A 10,704-nucleotide genomic window follows, 5' to 3' on the forward strand; every position below is an offset into this window, starting at 1 on the left:
AATCATAAAGGACTTGGGTTGATGCATCTGAAAATTAGGAGCTTACTTGCTGAACTGAATTACATCAAGATCTGGGCTATGAGAACGAATCCGGACATTCTGTTATTGACTGAAACTTGGATCTCTGCTCTGATATTAAAAGGGAATTTCACCCTGGCTTTGCCACGACATATAGTCATTACTATATTAAAACTCTTTAGAACCCATAAATTACTATAGTCTTGGCCTTTCTTTAAATTACTATAGTCTTGGCCTTGTTCTTCTAACAATAATATCTGTGTCAATATTGCAAAATTAACTTGCTAACAACAAAGCTTCGTAACTAATCAGCTAACATTGGAGAACGCTGTAGTTAGTCTGTCAGGCAAGAAGGCAAGAGTTGATTGGAGGAGAGAAAGAGACAGTGTGTGTGTGTGTGTCTGTCTGTGTATGTGGAATGACAAATGCTAACTAATGTAAGCTAGCTAACGTTAGCACATAAGAGTAATTCAATCTGGTAACCATCTATTCCACCCTTGTCTGGAAAACACTCCGTTACTAAAAATAGAATTGTCGATATAGCTAACTGTGTTGGTAGTAATGATGAATGTGTATAAATTGTCTATGGTTGGTTAGTTGGTTCTCAGATGGCTAGCAATCTTGCTACCAATTAAGTGATGCTAACTAGCGAACAGCAAGCTAACAATATTGGGATGTCCATGTTAGGTTTTCTAAACTAGCCAGCCTAATCGAGATCAATACAAATATTGGGGTGGTTCAATTGTGTATTGTTGTGTGTTTTGTTGTAGGTGGTACATAATCTGATTCCACCAGCATGTGTTTCCAACCTCAAGCTCTGCACAAGCATAGTAGTTGAGTTGTGTTTTAATGGGTTTGTGTTTGTGTTATGGGGTTACAGGTGGTTAGATGTAGCCTGAGGATCACAGAGTACCTTACAGACCATGTAATCAATTTAGTCTACCCCTTTTACCTTTGTACCCTTTCTCTTTGTAAAACTCAGGTTATCTGGAGTCCTTCCACAGGCCCTGCTGAAAAATACGCCACAGCGGCGGCATTTTGAGTACACGAGCATGAGGGAGGGGACACATCTTGCAGTTATGGAGCACAACAATATGGTGGGACAGAAACGAGCAAGGGACATAAAGGTATTGTCACGTCCTGACCAGTAAAGAGGATATTTGTTATTGTAGTTTGGTTAGGACGTGGCAGGGGGTGTTTGTTTTATGTGTTTCGTTTTTTGGGGGGTATGTTCTATGTTAGTCTATTTCTATGTCTGTGTCTAGTCTTTCTATGTTTAGTTTATTGGGTTGACCGTCAATTGGAGGCAGCTGTTCCTCGTTACCTCTACTTGAAGGTCCTATTTAGTAGGGGTGTTTTTCATGGGTTTTGGGGGGTAGTTGTTCCGTATGTGTAGCTGTGTGCCACACAGGACTGTTTCTCGTTGTTGTTTTTGTTTAAGTGTTTGTTTTGGTTTTCTTCATTAATAAAAGAAGATGAGCATTCACATTCCCTCTGCGCCTTGGTCCCATCTTTACGACGGACGTGACAGGTATTAAATCAAGACTAAAACAGTAATGACACAACCACCTCATTCTTCTCTCCGCAGATTCTCAAAACACAATACAAAGACATTCACTTTATTGACTGATCTTTCCTATCAAAAGCAGCTCAAAATGTCCCCCATTATCCCTAAACAATACACTAGTCTGTCTCTAAACCATTAGGTCCCTGTCGGTTGACACCTTTACCAACATAGGTGTGTTACTGTACGCCCCGTCCACAATTTATTTTAAATGGTAACACCACAATCATGTCTTTCTAGGAGATGTGACACCTTTACCAACATAGGTGTGTTACCCTACGCCCCGTCCACAATTTATTTTAAATGGTAACACCACAATCATGTCTTTCTAGGAGATGTGCAGTACCAGCAAATCTTCTGCAAGAAGTTCAAACAGTTGGTGGTTAAGGTCTACAACATATCCGGCAGTCTTCTCCAGTTGGTCGTACACTGCAGACGTGACAACACCATGGCGCAGCGGTCTAAGGCACAGCATCGCAGTGCTAGAGGAGTCACTACAGATCCAGGATTTCTCCGACAAATTGGTGCGGCTGGCTTCCGGGTTAAGCTAGCAGTGTGTCAAGAAGCACTGTAGCTTGGCGGGGTCATGTTTCAGAGGAGGCATGGCTCTCGACCTTCACCTCTCCCGAGTCCGTATGGGAGTTGCAGCGATAGGACAAGACTAACTACCAATTGGATATCACTAAATTGAGGAGAAAAAAGGGTAAAAGTCCCCCCCCCCAAAAAAAAAGACCACTCGCCACAAGCACTGTCATCACTTTAGCATGGACACTCACCTGTCTCGATCAATGAGAGAAAAGTTGAAATATACAACATGGTGGCGTACACATTGTTGGATTACTTCATGGAACAAAACATTTATTTATTTGAATAACTCAACATTTTCTAAATTCAAACTGACCCCCTGCAACTGGAGATGGAGATTTTATGTGACTCCTATTTCCACGAATCGAGGACGAAGACAGCATCGCCAAGCTAAGGTTGGTCGAAAATTCTGTAACTCCCAGTAATGCATACCAAAAATCTTTGGTTAATTCATATTAGCTGGTATAACAATCTGTAGCTAAGAGAACTGGTGATCATCAGATGATGGGAGAGGTAGTCAATTGTCATTCCAAAGAAACATACAGTCAGTTCAGGGAACACTTGTGGGAGGAGTGTTGTCATGACCAAACTGCCATTCAGCTCTTCTTGAGTCATCTTCTGCTTGAAATCCAGCATAATGGTTAATGCTCCTCCTGATTCCTGCTTACAAGCAGAAACTAAAGCAGGAAGTACCCGTGACTTGCTCAATACAGATGCAATGCAATAGGACTGTTTTGCTAAAACAGACAGGAATATGTTCTGGGATTTATCCAATGGCATTGAGGAGTATACCACCTAAGTCACCTGCTTCATCAATAAGTGCATCAACGACGTCATCCCCACAGTGAACGTGCGTACATATCCCAACCAGAAGCAATGTATTACAGGCAACATCCACACCAAGCTAAAGGCTAGAGCTGCCACTTTCAAGGAAAGGAACACTAATCCCGCTATGCCCTCAGACAAACCATCAAACAAGCAAATAGTCAATACAAGACTAAGATTGAATCTTACTACACCGGCTCTGATGCTCGTCAGATGTGGCAGGGCTTACAAACTGTTATGGACTACAAAGGGAAACCCAGCCGCGAGCTACCCAGTGACGCAAGCCTACCAGACGAGCTAAATGCCTTTTATGCTCACTTTGAGGCAAGCAACACTTAAGCATGCATGAGAGCACCAGCTGTTCCAGATGACTGTGTGATCACGCTCTCCGTAGCCAATGTGAGCAAGACCTTTAAACAGGTCTACATTCACAAGGCCACGGGGCCAGACGGATTACCAGGATGTGTACGCAGAGCATGCACGGACCAACTGGCAAGTGTCTTCACTGACATTTTCAACCTCTCCCGGACCGAGTCTGTAAAACCTACATGATTCAAGTAGACCACCATAGTCCCTGTGCCCAAGAAAGCGAAAGTAACCTGCCTAAATGACTACTGCCCTGTAGCACTCACGTCGGTAGCCATGAAGGGCTTTGAAAGGCAGGCCATGACTTACATCAACACCATCATCCCGGAAAACCTACACCCACTCCAATTCGCATACCGCCCCAACAGATCCATAGATGACACTATCTCAATCGCACTCCACACTGCCCTTTCCCACCTGGAGAAATGGAAGACCTATGTGAGTATGGAGTTCATTGACTACAGCTCAGCGTTCAACACCATAGTGCCCACAAAGCTCATCACTAAGCTAAGGACCATGGGAGTAAACACCTCCTTCTGCAACTGGATCCTAGACTTGCTGACAGGCCTCCCCCAGGTGGTAAGGGTAGGCAACAACGGATCTGCCACGCTGATCCTCAACACAGGGGCCCCTCAGGGGTGCGATCTCAGCCCTCTCCTGTACTCCCTGTTCACTCATGACTGCACGGCCAGGCACAACTCCAACACCATCATTCAATTTGCCGATGACACAACAGTGGCCTGATCACTGACAACAATGAGACAGCTTATAGGGAGGAGGTCAGAGACCTGGCCATGTGGTGCCAGGACAACAACCTCTCCCTCAATGTGATCAAGACAAAGGAGATGATTGTGGACTACAGGAAAAAGAGGATCGAGCTTGGCACCATTCTCATCGATGGGGTTGCAATGGAGCAGGTTGAGAGCTTCAAGTTCCTTGGTGTCCACATCACCAACAAACTAACATGGTCCAAGCACAGCAAGACAGTCGTGAAGAGGGCACGACAAAACCTATCTCCCTTAGGAGACTGAAAAGATTTGGCCTCAGATCCTCAAAATGTTCTACAGCTGCACCATCGAGAGCATCCTGACTGGTTGCATCACTGCCTGGTATGGCAACTGCTCGGCCTCTGACCGCAAGGCACTACACAGGGTAATGCGAATGGCCCAGTACATCACTGGGGCCAAGCTTCCTGCCATCCAGGACCTCTATACCAGGTGGTGTCAGAGGAAGGCTCTAAAAATTGTCAAAGACTCCAGCCACCCTAGTCATAGACTGTTCTCTCTGCTACCGCACAGCAAGCGGTACCGGAGCTCCAAGTCGAGGTCCAAGTGGCTTCTAAACTGCTTCTACCCCCAAGCAGTAAGACTCCTGAATGTCTAGTCAAATGGCTACCCAGAATATTTGCATTGCCCACCCCTCCCCTCTCCACACCACTGCCACTCTCTGTTGTCATCTATGCATAGTCACTTTAATAACTCTACCTACATGTACATACTACCTCAACTAACCGGTGTGCACATTGACTCTGTACCGGCACCCCCTTGTACATGTTGTTATTTTTTTTTACTGCTGCTCTTTAATGACTTGTTACTTTTATCTCTTATTCTTGTCCGTATTTTTTTAAACTGCACTGTTGGTTAGGGGATCGTAAGTAAGAATTTCATTGTAAGGTCTACACCCGTTGTATTCGGTGCATACTTATACAATTTGATTCGATTTGATTTATTTTTGTAACCTGGATTGTATTTCAGCTATCAATGAATCTGATTTAGCTTTCAGCCTTTTTGCAGATGTCTTCAATACTTTTGTAGTTATAACCATGCTCCCTTCAAAAAATGAAGTGTTAAAGGTAGATCGAATGCCTGGAATTATTAGAAGTAATTCATAAAAGAGATGATGCTTGGGTCAAGGCCAGGAACACAGGCTTAGGCCTGGACTGGCAAGCTTTTAAGCAACTGAGAAATCATTGTGTAAGACAAATCAGAAAGGCTCAATCTGATTATTAGGTAACCGTTCTTTCATATTGTAATGGTACCCGGCAAAATTCTGGAAAATGATGAAATCCCTGAAGGGTTCAACTTCCTCCTCTCTGACACAAAAAATTATTCTGACACGGGCCTCATTACAGAAGAAAATGCCATCATTGTTGCATTTAATCACCATTTTATATCAGCGGGCTCTCTTTGGAAGCAAGCCCCCTGTTTGGGCTGGATGCTGATAGGGGAAACTTGCTGAATGATCAGAGAAATTATAGTCTAAGCTTTTATTTTATGCTATTTACAGAAAAATAAGTCCTGGTTACTTTGCTAGCAATAGACTAGAATTCCATTGGGGCTGACCAATTGGATCCCAGTCTGCTTAAGTGTGCAGTGCCCATCATTGTTGGCTCAATAACCCAATTGTTTTATTAAACAATGTTATCAGGAAATATTCCAAAAGTATGGAAATCAGCTCTTGTGTTACCACTCCATAATTATCATCCCATTTCAGGGCTTCCTTGTCTAGCTGAGATCCTTAATCCTTAGTAAATGTACAACTTTGCTCTTTTTTATCTGAGAAATGCATTTAGAACATAAACCAATCAAGGTTTATTTTATTGATTTAACTAGGCAAGTCAGTTAAGAACAAATTATTATTTACAATGACGGCCTAGGAACAGTGGGTGAACAACCTTGTTCAGGTGCAGAACGACAGATTTTTACCTTGTCAGCTTGGGGATTCAATCTAGCAACCTTTCAGTTACTGGCCTAATGCTCTAACCACTAGGCTACCTGCTGCCCTGTTGTCATGAGAATTTTCAATCCAAATGATAATAACTAACAATCAATAAGCTTTGACTAATCCCCAAGGTTTGTAAGACACTGGGTTATGAATAATTAGGCAAAGACTCAGCTTCTGCAAAAGGTTCGTACAGTTTATTCAGAGAACGTTCTGAAGTGCATTATACAAAGACATTCATTTTATGCTCACTCCCTACTTACGCACATACCTCCACAAAAACAGTAGATGTCCTACACACATACATACACACGAACAGTAGGTGAGTTGTATCCCTCCCCGGAGTTCTCACCACTGTTAAAACCTGTTGGGGCTAGGGGGCAGTATTTTCACGGCTGGATAAAACAATGTACCCGATTTAATCTGGTTACTAATCCTACCCAGTAACTAGAATATGCATATACTTATTATATATGGATAGAAAACACCCTAAAGTTTCTAAAACTGTTTGAATGGTGTCTGTGAGTATAACAGAACTCATTTGGCAGGCAAAACCCTGAGACATTTTCTGACAGGAAGTGGATACCTGATGTGTTGCATTACCTTTAAGCCTATGCCATTGAAACACACAGGGGCTGATTAATGTTTTGGCACTTCCTATTGCTTCCACTAGATGTCACCAGCCTTTACAAAGTGTTTTGAGTCTTCTACTATGAGATCTGACCAAACAAGAGCCTTGGAACGGTGATGGCCGATTAGACTCTGGCGCGCGAGGTCATGTTGGGTACCCTCGTTCCAATACGTTTTAAAAGAGAATGCATTCGTCCACCTTGAATATTATTCATGTTCTGGTTAAAAAAGGCACTAATGATTTGTGCTATACAACGTTTGACATGTTTGAACGAACGTAAATATATTTTTTCCCCTCGTTCATGAAGTGAAGTCCGGCGGGCTTAGATCATGTGCTAACAACACGGAGCTTTTTGGACATAAATGATGAGCTTTTTTGAACAAAACTACATTCGTTATGGACCTGGGATTCCTGGAAGTGACATCTGATGAAGAGAATCAAAGGTAATGGATTATTTACATAGTATTTTCGATTTTAGATCTCTCCAACATGGCCGTTTGTCTGTATCGCAAAGCGTATTTTTCTGGGCGCAGTGCTCAGATTATTGCAAAGTGTGATTTCCCAGTAAGGTTATTTTTAAATCTGGCAAGTCGATTGCGTTCAAGAGATGTAAATCTATAATTTTTTAAATGACAATATAATATTTTACCAATGTTTTCTAATTTTAATTATTTAATTTGTGGTGCTGACTTGACTGCCGGTTATTGAAGGGAAACGATTTCCTGAACATCAACGCCATAGTAAAACGCTGTTTTTGGAAATAAATATGAACTTGATAGAACAAAAAATGCATGCATTGTCTAACATAATGTCCTAGGAGTGTCATCTGATGGAGATTATCAAAGGTTAGTGCATCATTTTAGCTGGTTTTATGGTTTTGGTGACGCCTGTCTTTGAATTGACAAAACATTACACACAGCTATTGTCAATGTACTCTCCTAACATAATCTAACTTTATGCTTTCGCCGTAAAACCTTTTTGAAATCGGACAACGTGGTTAGATTAAGGAGATGTTTATCTTTCAAAGGGTGTAAGATAGTTGTATGTTTGAAAAATTTGAATTTTGACATTTATTTGGTTTCAAATTTGCCGCTCTTGAAATGCACCTGCTGTTGATAGGGTGCACCACGGGTGGCACGCTAGCGTCCCACATAGCCCCAAGAGGTTAATCACTGCCCAGCGCTGTCTGTTCCATTCCCCTGAGATTAGAGGAACCTTGAGAGTTACTCCCTGTCCTCTCATAAGTTTCTCAAAGCTCTCGCTAGGTCGGGTCAAACACAGTCTAATTGTTCTCAATATTTTCTTAGGCACACTCATTCACACATACATTTCTCTTTCTCCCGGGTCTCTACTAAACCTTATGGGACTTACGTTTAGTACTTTAATTATTCATTATACATGCTACATAAACTACTAATTACTACTTAGTTACATTTCAAGGTGGGATTCTTTAATCATTACCTTTAAACATATTATTTCCTTATCACCTGTTTAGGCCTGGGCATAGCACTATTACAGCAATCACTTTAGTTGCTAAAATGAAATGTGAATGTGCTGCTTTGTTTGTGGACCTGTCAAAAGCTTTTGATACTGTTGAGCATGCTATTTTATTGAATACGTTGTCCTCGATAGGCCTGAGCTGAACACCTGTTCATGGTTTCATGATTGATGGGGTTAAGTTTGATTTTCTTGAAGTATATAAAGGTGTTCCGCAGGGGCCAATACTAGGACCTGTTCTTTTCATTATTTATATAAATGCTATTGGTCAATCATTTTTTTTTTTTTTTTTTTTACATTTCATCTACAGTACCAATCAAAGTTTGGACACACCTACTCATTCAAGAGTTTAGAGTTTTTCTTTATTTTGACTATTTTTAAATTGTAGAATAATAGTGAAGACATCACAGCAATGAAATAACACATGGAATCATGTAGTAACCAAAAATGTGTTAAACAAATCAAAATATATTGATGGCAGCTTTGCATTCTTTCAACCAGCTTCATGAGTTAGTCACCTGGAATGCTTTTCCACCATTCTTGAAGGAGTTCCCACATATGCTGAGCACTTGTTGGCTGCTTTTCCTTCACTCTGCAGTCCAACTCATCCCAAACCATCTCAATTGGGTTGAGGTCGGGTGATTGTGGAGGCCAGGTCATCTGATGCAGCACTCCATCACTCTCCTTCTCTGTCAAATAGCCATTACACAGCCTGGAGGTGTGTTTTGGGTCATTGTCCTGTTGAAAAACAAATGATAGTCTCGCTAAGTGCAAACCAGATGGGATGGCGTATCACTGCAAGATGAAGTGGTAGCCATGCTGGTTAAGTGTGCCTTGAATTCTAAATAAACCACCGACAGTGTCACCAGCAAAGCACACCCACACCATCATACCTCCTCCTCCATGATTCACAGTGGGAACCACACATGCAGAGATCATCCGTTCACCTACTCTGTGTCTCACAAAGACACAACAATCTCAAATTTGGGCTCATCAGACCAAAGGACAGATTTCCCCCGTCTAATGTCCATTGCTTGTGTTTCTTGGCACAAGCAAGTCTCTTCTTCTTATTGGTGTTCTTTAGTAGTGGTTTCTTTGCAGCAATTTGACCATGAAGGCCTGATTTATGCAGTCTTCTCTGAACAGTTGATGTTGAGATGTGTCTGTTACTTGAACTCTGTGAAGCCTTTATTTGGGCTGCAATCTGAGGTGCAGTTAATTGCCGATTTCTGAGGCTGATAACTCTAATGATCTTATCCTCTGCAGCAGAGGTAACTCTGGGTCTTCCTTTCCTGTGGCAGTCCTCATGAGAGCCAGTTTCATCATAGCCCTTGATGGTTTTTGCGACTGCACTTCTTGAAATAATGATGGACTGTTGTTTCTTATTCGTTGCTTATTTGAGCTGTTCTTGCCATAATATGGACTTGGTATTTTACCAAATAGGACTATGTTTTGTATACCAACCCTACCATCTCACAACACAACTGATTGGCTCAAATGCATTAAGAAGGAAAGAAATTCCACAAATTAACTTTTAACAAGGCACACATGTTAATTGAAATGCATTCCAGGTGCCTCATGAAGCTGGTTGAGAGAATGCCAAGAGTGTGCAAAGCTGTCATCAAGGCAAAGGGTGGCTACTTTGAAAAATGTCAAATATAAAATATATTTTGTTTAACACTTTTTTGGTTACTACATGATTCCATATGTGTTATTTCATAGTTTTGGTGTCTTCACTATTATTCTACAATGTAGAAAATAGTATTAATAAAGAAAAACCCTTGAATGAGTAGGTGTGTCCAAACTTTTGACTGGTACTGCATATGCGGATGATACTATTATGTATGCAATTGTCCCGACTGCTGACCTGGCTGTGACAAGGCTACAGACCCATTTTGCTGTTGTGCAGGAAGCCTGTACTGATTTAAAACTCGTACTTAATACAGGCAAAACAAAATACAAGTTGTTATCAAGTTCTTGTAAGATTGTCTCAGATGGATTACATCTTTACTCATCATATGGTTCCATAATCGAACGAGTCCCTGCATACAAATACCTCTGTATTTGGATTGACAATGATCTATCGTTTTATGAACATATGACTGAGCCTGTTAAAACCTCTTTGGGCTAGGGGGCGGTATTTTGACGTCCGGATGAAAAGTGTGCCCAAAGTAAACTGCCTGCTACTCAGGCCCAGAAGCTAGGATATGCATTTAATTGGTCGATTTGGATAGAAAACACTCTAAAGTTTCTAAAACTGTTAAAATAATGTCTGTGAGTATAACAGAACTGAAATGGCAGGCGAAACCCCAAGGACAAACCATTCAACCCCCCAAAAATTCAGCATAACACTTATTATAGGGCGAAATCCTCCCTGATTGCAGTTCCTAGGGCTTCCACTAGATGTCAACAGTCTTGAGAAAGAGTTTCAGGCAGTTCTTTTTTTAAATGAGGGAGAAGTTGTAGTTTTTCTAAGTGGCTCACATTTTGGCTGTAG

This window comes from Salmo salar, chromosome 29 (assembly GCF_965601325.2).
Source record: "Salmo salar chromosome 29, fSalSal1, whole genome shotgun sequence".
Taxonomy (NCBI): domain Eukaryota; kingdom Metazoa; phylum Chordata; class Actinopteri; order Salmoniformes; family Salmonidae; genus Salmo; species Salmo salar.